Below are 18757 nucleotides of genomic sequence, written 5' to 3'. Positions count from 1 at the left end.
TTTTTTTTTTTTTTTTTTTTTTTTTTTGAGATGGAGTCTCGATCTGTCGCCAGGCTGGAGTGCAGTGGCTTGATCTTGGCTCATTGCAATCTCCGCCTCCCTGGTTCAAGTGATTCTCCTGCCTCAGCCTCCCAAGTAGCTGGAACTACATCACCATGCCCAGCTAATTTCTGTATTGTTAGAGATGCGGTGGCAGTTTCACCATGTTGGCCAGGATGGTCTCCATCTCTTGACCTCAAGATCTGGCCGCCTCAGCCTCCCAAAGTGCTGGGATTACAGGAATGAGCTACTGTGCCTGGCCAGGGGTATAAAAGTCATATAGATTTGGGTTTGAATCCTAGTTCTACCTCTTACCAGCTGTGTGACCCTGAGTTTATGATGATTTGCCTTTCTAAGCTTCAATTTCCTTGTCTTTCAAATGTGGCGGCAACATATGGTGCCTACCACATAGCACTGTTACTACAAGGACTGAGTACATTAATGTATAATATGTGCACAATGTAGGTATTTTGCAAGTATGAGTTCCCAGTTCCTGTTACAGAGGGATATTTTCAGTGTCCTCTGCAAACAAGCCAGGATCATTCTTGCCTCTGAACTTTTACTCTTGTTTTTCCCTCTGCTGCCATTCCCTCTCCCTTCTCCCAGGTTCAAGTGATTCTCCTGTCTCAGCCTCCCAAGTAGCTGGGATTACAGGTGTGTGCCACCATACCCAACTAATTTTTGTGTTTTTAGTAGAGACGGGGTTTCACCATGTTGGCCAGGCTGGTCTCAAATACCTGGCCTCAAGTGATCCACCTGCCTTGGCCTCCCAAAGTGCTGGGATTACAGGCATGAGCCACTGCACCCATGGCCACCCCTTTTAACCCTGCTTTGGCTCTCTGTGATTCTCCTTTTCCAACAGCCATACGTAAGTTTCCCAGCTGTGGATGCCCTTCAGGACTGAAGACTTGGCTTCTCTGGACTAAATGACAAAAAAACTCAAGTATAGGGCTAGGCACACAGGACTGTACAACCATGGCCTTTTGGTCTGCTTGCACCGGCCCCCATTACTGAGATCTGGATAGACCCCTCTGAAGCCCAGTATCAGACACTCCCTGCCCACCCCCTCACAGACAACACTGCATTGCTGAATCTTATTGGACAGCAATGACAGGCAAAAGCTAAGCCTGAATAGGCAAAAATCTCTCTTCCCAGTACCAGCTTGACCTGGTTCTGCCAGGGAGTATAGCCTATAGTACAGTTAATGGGGAGGGGTCCCTGGAGCCCAACTTGCACCCAGTGGGGACTGGTCTTAGGGTGTGGCCCACGCAGGCCCAGAACAGGGGAGGGAAAGGAAGCAGCCCGATTGCCAGATCTCTGTGGCCGTTATAGCAGGGGAAGTGTCCCAACTGTGAATGGGGGAGGGGAGGAATGGGCTCTTAAGAGATAGGCAAGGCCTAGCAATGGTGGCTCACACCTGTAATCCCAGCACTTTGGGAGGACAAGGCAGGCGGATCATAAGGTCAGGAGTTCAAGACTAGCCTGACCAACATGGTGAAACCCTATTTCTACTAAAAATACAAAAATTAGCTGGGCATGATGGCACACACCTGTAATCCCAGCTACTCAGGAGGCTGGGCAGGAGAATCACTTGAACCTGGGAGGTAGAGGCTGCAGTGAGCCGAGATTTTGCCATTGGACTCCAGCCTGGGTAACAGAGCAAGACTCTACCTCAAAAAAAAAAAAGGTGTGCGGAGGTGATGGGAATTTATATAACGTGCCTCCCTAACATGGAAGCAGCCTTCTATTACCTGCCTCCGTAACATGGGACTTCCTTTCTGCAGCGCTCCCTGAACCTCATTATAACTATAATCCATCTCTGGCCATTCCAATCCTGATCCTCTACAGAGGGACCTCCACGTTCTCTTCCCTAAAATATACCAAGTAGTAATATGGAGCCATGCACCATGCCGCCTCCCCTGGGAAAGTATAAATTTTTTTTTTTTTTTTTTAGACGGAGTTTCGCTCTTGTTACCCAGGCTGGAGTGCAATGGCGCGATCTTGGCTCACCGCAACCTCCGCCTCCTGGGTTCAGGCAATTCTCCTGCCTCAGCCTCCTGAGTAGCTGGGATTACAGGCACATGCCACCATGCCCAGCTGAATTTTTGTATTTTTAGTAGAGACGGGGTTTCACCATGCTGACCAGGATGGTCTCGATCTCTTGACCTCGTGATCCACCCGCCTCGGTCTCTCAAAGTGCTGGGATTACAGGCGTGAGCCACCGCGCCCGGCCGAAAGTATAAATTATCCAAGTCAGAAGTGACTTATCTTATCCAAAGTCTGGTCCCTCTCTCTCTCTCACAGGCACAAAGAGGCTGATCTGCATCTTATCTCATTATTAGACTGTGAGTGTCTAGAGGGCAAGGTCCTGGTTGACTGGACCTTGCTGAGCACCCTAAGCTGAACACAGCATGTAGTAGATGTCAATAAATACCTGAATGAACTCGATGCAATCATGTCTTTGCATATGGGAGTTCCTCTTCCTGGAATGCGACTCACCCACTTCCAATCCTTCCTGTCCTTCAGGCCCAGTACTGTTACCCGGCTTCTCCAGGACTTACCTCTCCTGCCTTACCTTTTCCAGCACTGACTGTACTGTTCATTGTGCTGAACTAATTGGATGCTTCAGGGGGAGGGTGGTCTGACTTTCTGTTTATTTCCAGAAGCCCAGTGAAGGGCTGAGCAAAAGCTGTAGAATGACATACCCCTCTTCCCCTATCAATCCACAGACTCTGAGGCTGGGAACAAGGAAGAACCTCTATGACTGGAAGACACAAGACAAAAGTAACCAACTTCTTCCTCATTCACCCTGAAGACCTCAAAGTTGGGGTAATAAACACATAAGCTATACTGTTACTGTTCTGTCTTCAACTGGAAGGGTGAGAGGTGAAGCTGGCAGAGCTAGCGCAGAGATGATGAAGAAGACGGGAAGGAAAAGTGGTCCTGACAGGCTACAGACTGGGAATATCCGAGGACCCTTGGTCAAAGACAAGGCAAGGGGAGGGGCACTGTTGGAAAGACTTCCAAAGCTCTGCAAGTTTGTTTCTTTTGAAGGGAGGAATAGGGGAGAGGTGATATAAAGAGGCTCAAAGGGGCTGCAGCTGGCTGCAGCTGGGCTGGGAGGAGGAAGCTGGGGGAGACATGAGGTCAGTGTGGGGCTGGGACCAGGCCAAGGGCTGAGTCTCTTTCTTCCCTTTCTCCCCATCAGCACGGAAGAACCCAAGAGAGTCCAGTTACCAACCTTAAAAAAAAAACCCACCAGGCACGGTGGCTAATGCCTGTAATCCTAGCACTTTGGGAGGCCGAGGCGGGAGGATCACTTGAGATCAGGAGTTCAAAACAGCCTGGTCAACATAGTGAAACCCTGTCTCTACTAAAAATACAAAAATTAACCAGGTGTGGTGGTGGGCGCCTGTAATCCCAGCTATTCGGGAGGCTGAGGCAAAAGAATCACTTGGGCCTGGGAGGCAAAGGTTGCAGTGAGCAGAGATCACGCCATTGCATTCCAGCCTGGGAAACAGAGTGAGACTCCGTCTAAAAAAAAAAAAAAAAAAAAATATATATATATATATATATCTCCATGCTGAAAGACTCTCCACCTCTTAATATTCTCCATCCTTCAATCCTTCAGCCCCTGGAGAGGATCCTACACTGCAGCAGATAGGGAAAGAGGAGAGTTGATGCCACCCACTAGGAAATGAGAAAGTGGTAGCTGGGAAGGCTGGGACGTCTAGGACCCTTTCACTAAGTTCTAGTTCCCAACCTTCTTCCCTCGCTGTCCCAGCACCCCAAGTGTTCCATAAAAGGTGAGCCTCAGGACCAGGACAGCTCTGGCTGGGGGAGCCAAGGAAGCTGCCCCCTCCCCCACCACGCAGCACAGAGGAAGGCTGCACACTGGCTTCCTCCTCCACGCCTAGCAGCAGCTCAGCAGTCCCTGGGCCCCACCAAAGGCCTGTGAAGTGGCACTTCCTTTGCCTTTGCAAATTTCACATGAAGTTGTACAGAAGTGCCATCCTCCCAATCCTGCCACCCCCACCTGAAAATACCCAGAGAGACACAGAGCTGCCCAGTCTCTTTGGCCCCGCCCAAGGCCTAAGGGGGTTTCCACAAGGGAAAATAACATCAGGGAGGAAACTCCGGCATCTATTTTCCACTGTCAGTGAGGCAGAGCTGGAGCAGGAGACAGGGTACTCCCCCATCTTACTGCCCCCAGCAAAATCCCCAACACTGTCTGACTTCTTATCTCTCAACCTCTAAGAATCCTTTTGCTTGGGGAAAGAGCCACAGTTCTATCCCTGGACAGATACATAGAGACTACCAAGGCCTGTCGAATTGAGGCTGGTAAGACACGAGGGCCAGGGTGAGGGGCACTGCTATGAGGAACCTCTAGGGGGAGGAAGAGTCAGAGCCATTATGTTCATTGTCTCTTTTGGAGGTACTGATACGCAACTCCTTAATGCTGAAATAGAGCCAGGAGAAACCATGCTGACCAGGATTATACAGAGTTAGTAGCAAATCTAGGACAAGGATCCAGGTCTTCTAACCTCCATCTTTATACAAGTTCGAGAAGGTGAGGATTCTAACTCTGGCCTGAGAATGCACCAACCTTTGACCTCATTCAGGACAACTCTACCACAGTTTATTCCTTCAGGAAATGGTCTAAAGGGGTTGGGTTGACTTACATCTGGGCCTTTTTTGCTTCCAAGTTCCCAGGCCCTCATGCCTAGCTTATCCTGGTGCATTCATGATTTAGCACTGACATTACTCAACAACCAGCCACTCTGGCAGTGCCCTAGCTGAGAAGCTCCTCCTCTGGCCTCTAGCTCCTGGAGAGATACCCTTCCCCCATATGAGATGAGGACAAAAGAGGAAGCTGGACCCTGGACAGGAAAACCAGTCTGATCTGGGGAGGTGGCCCAGGCTTTGTCTTTGGTTTCCCTCCTTAGCTCTTCTCACCGACCCCTACTGACCTCACCGCTAATGGGTCTACACTATATAGGAGGAGTCTTGGCCAGGCACGGTGGTTCATGCCTATAATCCCAGCACTTTGGGAGGCCAAGGTGGGTGGATCATGAGGTCAGGAGATCGAGATCATCCTGGCCAACATGGTGAGACCCCATCTCTACTAAAAATACAAAAATTAGCTGGGTGTGGTGGGCGCGTGCCTGTAATCCCAGCTACTTGAAAGCTGAGACAGGAGAATCACTTGAACCCTGGAGGCGGAGGCTGCAGTGAGCCGAGATTGTGCCATTGCAGTCTAGCCTGGAAACAGAGCTAGACTCTGTTTAAAAAAAAAAAAAGAGGGGTCTTCAGTGTGGGCCTAAGCCTCCTTCTTCACGTCACAACCTTGACCATACTTGTTTAGCCAAGACCTCAGCAGCAGCCTCCTACGTTTTAAACTGCCACCTCCCTTCACCCCCCAATATTTTCCCATTAAGATCTCTCCTGCCCTGGTCACATTTTTTCCAATGATGCCTTTCTTGCAATTAGCTCAAACTTCCAATGGGGCCAGATCTCGCTTGGGAGAATCCCTGTCTCACCCATTTTGTATTTACCATCAGAGCCCTGTGGGTTTGCTCAGTTATGCAGAATACTAAAATAAGTACTGGTTTGCCAGCTGTGATGCTGGGCAAGTGCCTTGTATATACCTCCTTCCCTGAACTGGGCTTTTTAATGTAGGTCCCTGGGATTTTTTCATGGAGCCAAACTTCTGTACCTTCAAGAAATGAGAGGAAAGACAGGTGGATGGAAGGGCAGGACTGAAAAAAGGAGCACTTCATGAGAGAGGGACGACTGTGACATGGGAAGATGACAGAATGGGGAACGAGGAGAGCCCTTAAATTTAGCTATAGCACTTGCTCCCCTCTACTTCTCTTTTTTCCTTTTTTTTTTTTTTTTTTGACACAGAGTTTCACTCTTGTTGCCCAGGCTAGAGTGAAATGGCGCGATCTCGGCTCACTGCAACCTCCTCCTCCCAGGTTCATGAGATTCTCCTGCCTCAGCCTCCTGCGTAGCTGGAATTATAGGCATGTGCCACCACACCCGGATAATTTTGTATTTTTAGTACAGACAGGATTTCTCCATGTTGGTCAGGCTGGTCTCAAACTCCCAACCTCAGGTGATCCACCCGCCACGGCCTCCCAAAGTGCTGGGATTACAGGCATGAGCCACTGTGCCCGGCCTACTTCTCTTTTTTTCTAGTGGAGAGAAATGAATACAGATGACTGGAGGAGGTAGAGAGAAGCAAGATCCTCAGCATGTACCCCAAAAGCTTGAGGAAGGAGCTTTACAGTGGAAACAACAAGAGCTTCCATAGCCAGGATGGACTGAAATTAAATCTGGGAGGAATTCCTGAGAAGGAATAGGGTCCTAGGTGACATGGGAATATTAGGGATGCCTGAAGGCAGGGGAGTCAGTAGACCTCTAGAGGACTTCCTGGTCACTAAGGCCCTGATGCAGACCAGGGCATGTGGGTACACAGCCTGGGCAGGCCCCGGAAGGCAGCAGGAAAGAAGGGGCAGCCACCTTTGCCTCACCTGCTTCTTAATTCAAAACTAAAAGTTAAGACTGAAGTTAGACCAGCTATAGTCTTTCTTCCAGAATCCTGCCTTTGCCTTCTCCCTTTATTTCCATCACACCCAGCTGGTTCCATGCTTTCCACCAGGTGATGCTGGAACTAGTAGGTACTACTGGAATCAGGGAACTTCAGGCTATCTTCCAGGTTCCAGGCCTGTCCCCTTAGTCAAACACCAGGTGTCAGGGTGATTTTGATTTCCCACGGCCTCTCTTACCAGTCTTATTCCTGTGTCACCCTACCCTGGCTGCTACAGACTGCTTCCTCCTGCCTAACCACAACCTCACTCACTGCAGGTTCCCTTCATTATGCTGGCTTCCCTTGCTCTGGGCCCTCTCAAGGCTGAGGGCAGTTATTTTGTCTCTAAGAGATAAAGATGTAGACACACACACACACGTTTTCCAGCTCTTTAATTCATCTCTCACTGGAAGGCTGCAGATTGCCTCTCAAAGACAGGGAGGTTCAAAAAGACTGTCAAACTCACTAAGTCTTCTACAACAGATCCTGATCCCAAAGCTGGAGCTAAGTGGGTGGGAGGGAAGGGGACAGACAGGCGGTGACAGGCTGAGGGTTCAAGAGCAATGAGGGGTGATGGAAGAAGCAAGGGGGTGTATGTGTGTGGGCTCCAGAGCTGGGAAGGGAAGGGATGGGATGGGGCCAGCCGCAGAGGACCAAGATGAACACGGGGCAGGGTAGGTGAAGAGAGGTCAAGGCCTAGGTATGTCTATGTTTGGAGGAAGAGACTGAAAGGAATGAGAAGAGTGATGGCGGATTTGTGGGTAGAAACTACAGAAGGCGTGGAGGAAGACAGTAGGAGCATGTGTATAATTTAGGGCCTAAGAATGAAGAGGAAAACTAGGAGATGGTTCTCAATCGTCCCCAAAAGCCACAACAAAAACTTGTCAGAGACTATCAGTACCTCTGAATGAGAGTCCTTCCACCTCCAGTCACAGGGGAAGCCCAAGTTTCTCCCAAAAGAGCAAGGCCAGGCTCTGGTCAGCTAGGAACAACAGATGTTTGCTCACTAAATACCTACTGTTTGGCTCCAGGTGAGGCTGGGACTCAGGAAAACAGATATACAGAGAACGACTGGGGTCGGCGGGGCTCCCCCCACCCCAACCCCGGTACTCCTGGGTGCAGAGGGCCTTCGGGCTGCAGCCCGATTGTGGGTCTAGATTAGCATCGATCTTTACGGAGAGAGCTTCGGAGGCCCCAGACACCGCCCCCTCTTACCCCCACAAATGTCACAACTGCCGGAGCATAGGGCGCGCCTTCTCCAGCCCAGAAGCCCTCTCCCCTCACGCACTGCTCAACACCCCTCCAACTTCTGAGGACACCCCACCTGAGTTCCATCTCCCAGATCTGAGCTTTTCCACTTCAGAGGCACTTCTCTCGGAACCCGGGACCCTCCGACCTCCGAGGTTCCTCTCTGCTCCCGAGAAGCGGCACTACCGCCGGGAACCCACCCTCGCCGAGCCTCCGCCGGCTCGCAGTGGCCCCGTCCCGCCCCGCCCGGCCGCGCCCGCCCTACTTGGACTGAGCCGAGAAGCTCCCGCCCGCGGCCTCCGCCAACTAACTCATGGGCCGGCGCCCGCGCCGAGTCCTGGGCCGGCCAGGCTCCCCTCCCCCGGACCCCTGACCGCCAACCCCGGCCGGGCCTCACCTGGTGCCCTCCCCGAGGCGGGGGAGCTGGGGGCGGCGGCGGCGGCTCCGGGCTCGAGAAGGAAGTGAGAGCGGGAGGCCGGAGGAAGTGGGGGGGGGCGGGCCGGCGGGGCGGGGGCGGGCCGGGGCGGGGCCAACCAGGAAGTCCGAGGGCCGGTCTCCCCCTCTCCAGCCCCGTCCCGCCCCCAGCCTCGCCCGCGACCCAGTCCCGGGCTCGCCACTTTCCCCCACACAGCCCACTGCCCCTATGGCCCGCAAGTCAGGCCTCCCAAGGTCAGGTCTCTCCGCCTCCTCCTGGGCACCCCACCCCAGCGGAGGCCCTACCCTAGGCGCTAGGCGTTCGTCCTCTTTCCCCCTGTTCCGCCCCACCAGCCTCCGCGGGAAGATGCTGAGAAAGGCGCCCTGGGCCTGGTGCCTTCAGCCAACCCTAGGGATCGAGTGGTGGCCGAGGCTGGGGCAGTCCCCACCCCTGCCTGAGCCCCGGGGGAGTGCGGGGTGGTGGTGATTCAGCAGTGGGAAGGCCCCAGACCCCTGGGGAGGGTGGGGAGACTCGGGGGGGAAGAGGAGCTGGCGTCAGCACCCAGGGGAAAGAAAAGATCAGCAGAGGCGCCGGCAGAGCCGCGGGCCCCAAAAACAGGATGTCTAGTCGTCGTTCGGCACCCGGGACCCGGCAGCTCCGCGTGGCCTGGCCTGGAGTGGGGGGTAGGGGGCGGGGCGGACGGAGAACGTGGGGGCCCCCCTCGTCCCTATTCTGCTGGGGCGCCCAGCTGCTTGGGGCCAAAGGGCCTCACCCAGGCCTGAGGTCCGGCTTGGGCCCTGGGGACCCGCGGGTGGGTGGGCTCGTGGGCGCCCTCTGGTGCTTCAGCTCCCAGGCCTTGCGCTTGGAGCTTTGATTGAGAATCCGTATCTTTCCTTCAGCACAAACGTTCTAAGCGCCTACCACGTGGAGAGCTCCGTGCTAGGTGCTGTTAAGAAAAACAGCGTTTAAGACAGGATCCCAGGACGGGCGCGGTGGCTCACGCCTAATCCCAGCACTTTGAGAAGCTGAGGTGGGCGGATCACCTGAGGTCGGGGGTTCAAGACCAGCCTGATCAACATGGAGAAACCCCATCTCTACTAAAAAATACAAAATTAGCTGGGCGTGGTGGTAAATGCCTGTAATCCCAGCTACTCAGGAGGCTGAGGCAGGAAAATCGCTTGAGCCCAGGAGGTGGAGGTTGCGGTGAGCCAAGATCCTGCCTTTGCACTCCAGCCTAGGCAACAAAAGCAAAACTCCATCTCAAAAAAAAAGACAGGATCTCTGTCTTCCAGAGGCTTTTCAAATAAAGAGGAGGATTGATTTCAGGAATAAATAATTTAACCTTTCTAAGCCTCAAATCTGTCTTTGGTAAAATAGAATAATTATCTTTCACCCCATAGTTGTAAAGATAACATGAGAAAGGGTGTAGAAGACCCAAGATGCTGGGATTACAGGCATGAAGCACTGTGCCCGGCTTTTTTTTTTTTTTTTTTTTTTGAGATGGAGTCTTGCTCTGTTGCCCAGGCTGGAGTAGAGTGCAGTGGCGCCATCTCGGCTCACTGCAACCTCAGCTTTCCAGGTCCTCTTGATCTCAGGTGATCCAGCCGCCTTGGCCTCCTAAAGTGCTGGGATTACAGGCATGAGCCACTGTGCCCGGCCTACTTATATGTTATAAAAAAGGAATTTAATATGAACCACATAAGTAATTTAAAACTGTCTAGCAATGACATTTCAAAAAAAGTAAAAAGAAGTGAAATTAATTTTAACTATATTTGGCTTAGTTCAACATAAACAAAATACTATCTTTTAGCATGTAATCAATGTAAAAATTATTGGTTATAAAAATTAACTGGGGACGGGGTGTGGTGGCTCACACCTGTAATTCCAGCACTTTGGGAGGCCGAGATAGGCAGGATCACAAGGTCAGGAGTTTAAGACCAGACTGACCAACCTGGTGAAACCTCATCTCTACTAAAGATAGAAAAATTAGCCTGGCATGGTGGCACGTGCCTGTAATCCCAGCTACTCGGGAGGCTGAGGCAGGAGAATCGCTTGAGCCCAGGACGCGGAGGTTGCAGTGAGCTGAGACTGCACCACTGCACTCAAGCCTGAGTGACAGAGCAAGACTATGTGTCAAAAAAAAACAAAAAATAAAAATTAACTGGATATTTTACATTCTTTTCTGGTACCAAGTCTTTGAACTGTGGTGTATATTTTATACTTACAGTATATCTCAATTTGGCTGGACACATTTCAAGTGGTCAATAGCATGTGTAGCTGGTGGCTACTTGTATTGCCCTCGAAAATAGAGGCTTTAATAGATTTGGGCTGGTGTATGATTGTGTGGATGAATTCCTTCTCCAAGATCCTTCTCTAAAAGCCTCCCCTGACCTCCCAGGCAGTGTTTGGGTCTCTTTCCTCCTCTTGGTTTGGTCCCTGTAGCCCTTGGGACAAACTCCTCTCTGTGGAGGACATGAGAGCAGGAGGGAAAAGGGGAAAATCTCATTTCCATCCATACTCCATTGGGACCACTTGACATTGGGATGCTTGGCATTTCATGAATAAAGAAAGGATTGTGAGCTTCATAAATGACAGGATTCAGAGGAAGACCATACACCGAAGCAGCTTCTATGAAGCCATTAAAAATTATGTCCCAGAACAAAAGTTTTTTTTTGTTTGTTTGTTGTTGTTTTTTAGATGGGAATCTCACTATGTTGTCTAGGCTGTCCTAGAACTCCTGGGCTCAAGCCATCCTCCCACCTCAGCCTTTCAAGTAGCTAGGACTACAGGCACACACCACCACATCCAGCTCCAGTACAAATGTTTTCGATATGTGTTCCTAGAATTTCAGGGCAGTAAAAAATAGTAGAACTGTGGACTCCATCCCCTTCAACCAGAGAAAGTTCGCTTTTATCTGATTTATTTACTAGTATTCTGGATAAAGAGTTTAGTTTTTTTTAAGTTTCCTACAAAAAATATTTGAAAATCAGTTTAAGGACATAGTGGTAAGAGTAGGGAGCACATTAGGCACAGCAGATCAAAAGACTGGATTGGCAGCCTGGGATCAGACTGCATTTACCTGAGTCTCTAAGTGTCTTGGGCTTGCTTAGCACTGGTTTAGGGAGAAACTGACCCAGCCTCAAGGATCTCATGGTCTGATGGGGTATGGGGCTTTGCATATGAAGCTAGCAGAGGAGAAGGAAAGAACCCAAGGCTGGGTTTTAGAAGACCTTGAAGTCTGGCCGGGGATGGTGGCTCATGTCTATAATCCCAGCACTTTGGGAAGCTGAGGTGGGTGGATCATGAGGTCAGACGATTGAGACCCTCCTGGCCAACATGGTGAAACCCTGTCTCTACTAAAAATACAAGAATTAGCTGGGTGTGGTGGTGTGTGCCTGTAATCCCAGCTACTTGGGAGGCTGAGGCAGGAGAATCACATGAACCTGGGGGGCACAGGTTACAGCGAGCCAAGATCGTGCCACTGCACTCCAGCCTGTTGACAGAGCAAGACTTTGTCTTAAAAAAAAAAAAAAGACCTTGAAGTCTGTCTTGGCTCAGCCAGGCAGGCTGAGATTTTAGGCTAGGCCCCACCCTTCTCTGCGTCTCAAACTCTTCCACTGGAAAACAGAGGTTGAACTAGATGATATCTTTGAGTTCTGATCTTCTGTGATACACTCTTCAGAATAATAATTAAGGTTTATGCATACAGCATGTTGCTCATAGTTCTTTAATACCATTTAGGTCATCATGCTTTGTGCTTTGGTAAATTGCATCTGTGCCTAATGTCTGTCTCCCCCACTGACTATAAGTCTTTTGAGGTTGTGTCTGATTCATTACTGTGTCCACCCTCTGGGCCTGGCAGAGGCAGGCCTGAGCACACATTTGCCTTCACTAAACATCCGTAGAGTTAAATCGCTTTAATAAAGTACTAATATCTGTAGAACAATCAGACTTCAGATAACTTGGAAACATTTTTGTGGCACAGACATAGGAAGGGCCAGAGGAAAGGGAAGCAGGTGGACAGGTGGAGCTGTCTGTAAAGGCTTCTTGAAGGAGGAGGAATGCTTTCCCTGAATAGGTGAGTTCTTAATAGATGGTGTGTATGTATGCTTACAAGGACATTGAACCTGGACATTTAGTAGTGAGATAACATGAAAGCACTTGGTGGGGTAGAATAGAGATCACAGACAGGTTTTGGAGACAGACAGACCAGGATGGTTGTAACACAGTATGGCCTTTGATTAGTCACATGAGATCTCCCATATGCATAAATATTCAATGCATATTTATTGAAAAATTTTCTTGGTGCCAGACACAGTGTTACATGCCAGTGATGAAGTATAGAAAGCTGCCCTGATATAACTAGCAAGGGAGATAGACCTTAAGCAGGTAATCATATAAAAATATAGAGTACGGCCGGGCGCAGTGGCTCAAGCCTGTAATCCCAGCACTTTGGGAGGCCGAGGCGGGTGGATCACGAGGTCAAGAGATCGAGACCATCCTGGTTAACATGGTGAAACCCTGTCTCTACCAAAAATACAAAAAATTAGCTGGGCATGGTGGTGCGTGCCTGTAATCCCAGCTACTCAGGAGGCTGAGGCAGGAGAATTGCCTGAACCCAGGAGGCGGAGGTTGCGGTGAGCTGAGATCGCGCCATTGCACTCCAGCCTGGGTAACGTGAGTGAAACTCCGTCTCAAAAAAAAAATATATATATATAGAGTGCTAGGGCGGGCGTGGTGGCTTACACCTGTAATCCTAGCACTTTGGGAGGCCAAGTTGGGTGGATCACCTGAGGTGAGGAGTTCAAGACCAGCCTGGCCATCATGGTGAAACCCCATCTTTAAAAAAAAAAAAAAAAATTATACAGTGCTGCTGGGCATGGTGGTGTTTGTCTCCAGTTCCATCATTCAGGGGGAGAAGACAGGAAGACTGCTTGAGCCCAAGAATTTCAGACCACCCTGGTCAACATAACAAGATACTTTCTCCAGAAAATAAAGTACAGAGTGCTGTAAGAACATGATGTAACAGAGCCAACTTCTCAGTCCTAGTTTCATTTTAAAATGGGAATGGCTGGGCATGGTGGCTCATGCCTGTATTCCTAGCCCTTTGGGAGGCCAAGGTGGGACAATCACTTGAGCCCAGGCAATCATAGCAACACCCCATATCCACACACACAAACACAAATTAGCTGGGCATGGTGGCACATGCCTACAGTCCCAGCTACTTGCTAGGCTGAGGTGGGAGGATCACTTGAGCCTAGGTGTTTGAGGTTGCAGAGGGCTATGATTGTGTTACTGCACTCCAGTCTGGGTGACAGACTGAGACCCTGTCTCTAAAAACAAACAAATACAAAACAATAAAATGGAACTGGCAAGTGCTGCATGAGATTGTGAGGATTAAATGACATAATGCATGCCCTAGTAAATTGCCCTAGGGTACAGCAAATAAACGTTAGTTAATTTCTCTACACTTCCTTGATGTTTTCAGGTTTCCCCCCTTGGTTAATTCTTTCCTCTTTCTCAATGTCAAAATGCTAAAGCTGACTAGTTTCCCTGAAAGAGAAGGGAGGAGACAGAGAGTGAGAAGAGAAAGACCCTGAACTGATCCTGAACTGATCTCACCAGTGCCCGAGAATTCCAAAAGGGCCTTCCCAGCCTATTCCTCACTGAACTCCGGTTCCTAGAGCTCACCAGTGATCCACAGGGGTCTTGGCTCAGCCCCAGTTCCAGCCTCTTAGGCTACCCTTAAATCTGAATTCTCCTTTGCCTCTGCTGTGGCTCCAGGGACTCAGCCTTCTTGGAGCTCCTCTTGATCCATTGGTCTTCCCTCTCTCTGCCTGCCTCAAGAGTAGAACACAGTTGCCTCTTCATTACTCTTTGTTTTTTTGAGACAGAGTCGCCCAGGCTGGAGTGCAGTGGCATGATCTTGGCTCACTACAACCTCCACCTCCTGGTTCAAGCAATTCTCCTCCCTCAGCCTCCTGAGTAGCTGGAATTACAGGCATGCACCACCATGCCCAGCTAATTTTTTGTACTTTTAGTAGAGACAGGATTTCACCATGTTGGCCCAGGCTGGTCTCAAACTCCTGACCTCAGGTAATCCACCCACCTGGGCCTCCCAAAGTGCTGGGATTACAGGCATGAGCCACCACATGTGGCCTTTTTTTTTTGAGACGGAGTTTTGCTCTTGTTGCCCAGGCTGGAGTGCAATGGCACGATCTCAGCTCACCGCAACCTCCACATCCCGGGTTCAAGTGATTCTCCTGCTTCAGCCTCCCGGGTAGCTGGGATGACAGGCACCTGCCACCAAGCCCAGCTAATTTTGTATTTTTAGTAGAGATGGGGTTTCTCCATGTTGGTCAGGCTGGTCTTGAACTCCCGACCTCAGGTGATACACCCGTCTTGGCTTCCCAAACTGCTGGGATTACAGGCGTGAGCCACCATGCCCAGCACTCCCCATTTTTTTTCTTTTGAGTTGGAGTTTTGCCCTGTTGCCCAGGTCGGAGTGCAATGGCATGTTCTCAGCTCACTGCAGCCTCCGTCTCCTGGGTTCTAATGATCCTCTCACCTCAACCTCGTGAGTAGCTGGGATTACAGTCACCTGCCATCAAACATGGCTAATATTTTGTAAGTTTAGTAGAGATAGGGTTTCACCATAATGGCAAGGCTGGTCTTGAACTCCTAACCTCAAATGATCCACCCGCCTTGGCCTTCCAAAGTGCTGGTATCATAGGCATGAACCTGTAATGTAAAGAGGAAGCAGCTGGCTTCCTCTTCGTTACTCCTCTTTATTGCTATCCCCAAAGACAAGCCCAATATTCCATTTTATGGGCTTTGATCCACCAAACAGGAGATAGCAGAAAGAACTAGAAAGAGGTAACAAATTAAACAAAGTTCTAGAGTCACATCCTCTGATCTTTTTTGTTTGTTTGTTTGTTTGTTTTTGAGATGGAGTCTCACTTTGTCGCCCAGGCTGTAATGCAGTGGTGTGATCTTGGCTCACTGCAACCTCCACCTTCCAGATTCAAGCCATTCTCCTGCCTCAGCCTCCTGAGTAGCTGGGAGTACAGGCGATTGCTAATTTTTGTATTTTTAGTAGAGATGGGGGTCACCATATTGGCCAGGCTGGTCTCGAACTCCTGACCTCAAGTGATCTGCCTGCCTTGGCCTCCTAAAGTGCTGGGATTACAGGTGTGAGCCACTGCTCCTGGCCAATCTTTTATTCTTGACTCCCTCAAGGAGCTAAATGGATGAAGGGAGAGGGGACAATAGCCTGTCTTCCAAGAGGGCCCCTTCTCTTAGGCAGGCAGAACAATAGTTGTCCTGTTGGCCTCCAGGACACCTTTGCATCTTTGAGATTTTCCAAGCCAAGTGGTAGCACCCACATCATCTGGCATAATCCCCCCCTGGGAAAGTTCTCCTTCCTCAGTCCTGGTATTCTAAGAGCAACCCAACTATAGATGCCCAATTGATTTGGGATTCCCTGTTGCCTCCCTTCTTCCTCAGTTCTCATCTTTGCCATCTACTTGCTGTGTGATCCTGGACACGTTGCTGAATAATAACTTAGGAAAACAACTTAGATATGTTTTACATATGCTTTACATGTATTAACTCAATAAATATTAACAACCCTATAAGGCAGGTAATATTATTTCCATTTTACAGATAAGAATATAGGATAGCCCGGGCATGGTGGCATGTGTAATCCCAGCACTGTGGGATATCAAGGACGGTGGATCATCTGAGGTCAGAAGTTCAAGACCAGCCTGACCAATATGGTGAAACCCCATCTCTACCAAAAAAAAAAAAAAAAAAAAGAAAAGAAAAATTAGCCGGGCATGGTGGTGTGTGCCTGTAATACCAGCTACTTGGGAGGCTGAGGCAGGAGAATTGCTCGAACCAGGGAGGAGGAGGTTGCAGTGAACCAAGATCATGCCACTTCACTCCAGTTTGGGCAACAGAGTGAGATTCTGCCTTAAAAAAAAAATAATACTCACAGATAGGAAAATTGAACATGTCAGTTTTAATTTCCTTTTGTAAGATGAATCTAAATTGTGTTACACATCAGGGTTGCTGTGGATATTCATTATATGAGATAACATGTAAGCTCCATGAGGGCAAGAAGTTGCTTATTTGATTTAGTGCTATATTCCTAGTGCCTAGAACAGTGCCTGGTATACAATACTTTGCTCAGTAAATATTGGTTGAATGAATGATTGAATGTAGCATGTTTAGCATAATACCTGGCACACAATAGTACCTTCTAAAGCATAGCTATTATTTAACCTTTATCTGTCTTGCCTCTTCACCTCGTTATCTATTTAATCACCAAATAGTTCTCAAATCTGATTCCTTTTCTATTCCCATCATTATTGCCCAAATTAGACTTCAGGTCTTGCCCGAGGTCACACAGCTAATATGAAAGTGAGCTGGGTTTTCAGCACATGTCTGTCAGACCATGTCACTTGCCTCCAGCTTCTACCTTCTCCAATCCTTTCTCAACACTATTCCCAGAATAATTTCTGCAAATCACAGATACCTGATCTTGGTGTGATTCTTTAATGGCTCTGAATTTCCTTGTAGAATACTAAGAGCCAACATTTGTTGACTACGTTATTCTATGTGAAGCACTGTTCTAATTGTTTACACATATTAACTCATCTAAGCCTTACAGAATCCTCCTTTTTTCAGATGGAGGAATCGGAGGGCAGAGAGATTGAGTAACTGGCCCAGAGTCACACAGCATTGCTTGGATGTGAATCTAGGCAGTCTGATTCCAGAACCCCACATATCCACCCACACACCCCCAATCTGTGACTGTGCAAAGCCTTCCTGACTGCTTTAGGCTGTTACTTGTCCTTCCTCTGTGCTCCCTCAGCTATTCCTGTACCAATCCCTCTTGAGACATATTAACGTGTACTAATTATCTACACACACACACACACACACACACACACACACACACACACCCTCTCTCTGTCTCTCTCTCTCCATTTTTTTTCCTGTAAAAATGGAGCTCTTTGAGAGTAGGAACTAAGTTGTTACAAATAGGTGCTCAGTAGGTGTTACGTGAATGAATGAACATTGCAAGCAAAATTCTAGAAATGACTCTGGATGAGGAGATGATTGTGTGTGTGAAACTAGCCTACGAAAAGTTGTTGCTAGAAGCTAAGATCTCTCCTCATTCTCTACCCAGCCAGACTTTGGGCAATTTCTCAGTGATAGCTATATTTTTTATATTTGGACGCCAGGGAGCGCTACTAATAATGCAACACATACTAGGGGATTCCTAAACTTTTCTGAGCAGATTTTGGACTCTCAATTATTATTTCTAGCAAAGCCTTGCTCATTATCTAAATGAAAGCTATTGGTAACCAGAAACCCTGTGGTGTGGAGAAAGGACAGTTAGCCTGCTGTACACTACACACATCATTAATTTATTCACTTAGCAATACGTTTATTGAGTACCAGCTACGTAATGGGCAACCTAGCCTGTGAAAATATAAAGATGAATAAAATGCAACCCTTGATGAGCTCAGAGGCTAACATGGAAGATGTATACTTATTAAATAATCATAATTCAGTTGTGCATGGTGGCATGTGCCTGTAGTTGCAGCTACTTGGGAGACTGAGGTGGGAGGATCGCTTGAGCCCAGGAGTTCAAAGCTGCAGTGAACTATGATTGCACCACTGCCCTTTAGCCTGGGCAACAGAGAGATAACCTGTCTCCAAAAATAAATAAATACAAAAAATATTCCAATTAAAAAAAAAAACAACTCACTTGAGCCCAGGAGGTTGAGGCTGCAGTGAGCCATGATCATACCATTGCACTCCAGCCTGGGTAACAGAGAAAGACCCTGTCTCAAAAAAAAAAAAAAAAAAAAAAAAAGGCCAGGCGCAGTGTCTCATGCCTATAATCCCAGCACTTTGGGAGGCCAAGGCAGGTGGGTCACAAGGTCAGGAGTTCCAGACCAGCCTGGCCAACATAATGAAACCCCATCTCAACTAAACATAGAAAAATTAGCTGGGCATGGTGGCACACACCTGTAGTCCCAGCTACTCGAGAGGCTGAGGCAGGAGAATTGCTTGAACCTGGGAGGAGGAGGTTGCGGTGAGCTGAGATCATACCACTACACTCCAGCCTGGGCAACAGAGCAAGACTCAGCCTCAAAAAAAACAGGGACTACGGGTGTGGGCCACCCCTGCCGGGTGCAGTGGCTCAAGCCTGTAATCCCAGCACTTTGGGAGGCCAAGGCGGGTGGATCATGAGGTCAAGAGATCGAGACCATCCTGATCAACATGGTGAAACCCCGTCTCTACTAAAAATACAAAACATTAGGCATGGTGGCGCGTGCCTGTAATCCCAGCTACTCAGGAGGTTGAGGCAGGAGAATTGCCTGAACCCAGGAGGCGGAGGTTGCAGTGAGCTGAGATCACGCCATTGCACTCCAGCCTGGGTAACA

The 18757-nt window shown here is 49.0% G+C and overlaps 2 protein-coding genes across 4 annotated transcripts in view; one reads left to right on the top strand and one right to left on the bottom strand.

The window, feature by feature from the left end:
- The window catches only part of PGAP2 (post-GPI attachment to proteins 2), a 41021-nt gene extending 38126 nt beyond the window's left edge, over positions 1-2895 (top strand). Inside the window, exon 7 of the transcript XR_004262912.1 lies at positions 2769-2895. The gene's annotated coding sequence lies outside the window, so the exon portion shown is untranslated. The remainder of the gene's footprint in view (positions 1-2768) is intronic.
- Positions 1-8426, bottom strand: part of RHOG (ras homolog family member G) — a 16001-nt gene extending 7575 nt beyond the window's left edge. The window contains exons 1-2 of one of the 3 annotated variants that reach the window (XM_032258916.1): positions 8277-8407; positions 7533-7613 (exon numbers count right to left, since the gene is read on the bottom strand). The gene's annotated coding sequence lies outside the window, so the exon portion shown is untranslated. Of the gene's footprint in view, positions 1-7532; positions 7614-7955; positions 8105-8276 lie in introns of those variants that run through there. The other 2 variants (XM_032258915.1, XM_032258917.1) reach the window with 2 other exon arrangements.
- Between the last annotated feature and the right edge of the window lie 10331 nt (positions 8427-18757).

This window comes from Sapajus apella, unplaced genomic scaffold (genome assembly GCF_009761245.1).
Source record: "Sapajus apella isolate SASKATOON/1434 unplaced genomic scaffold, GSC_monkey_1.0 scaffold106, whole genome shotgun sequence".
Taxonomy (NCBI): Eukaryota; Metazoa; Chordata; class Mammalia; order Primates; family Cebidae; genus Sapajus; species Sapajus apella.
This window is presented reverse-complemented; position numbering and strand designations above follow the sequence as displayed.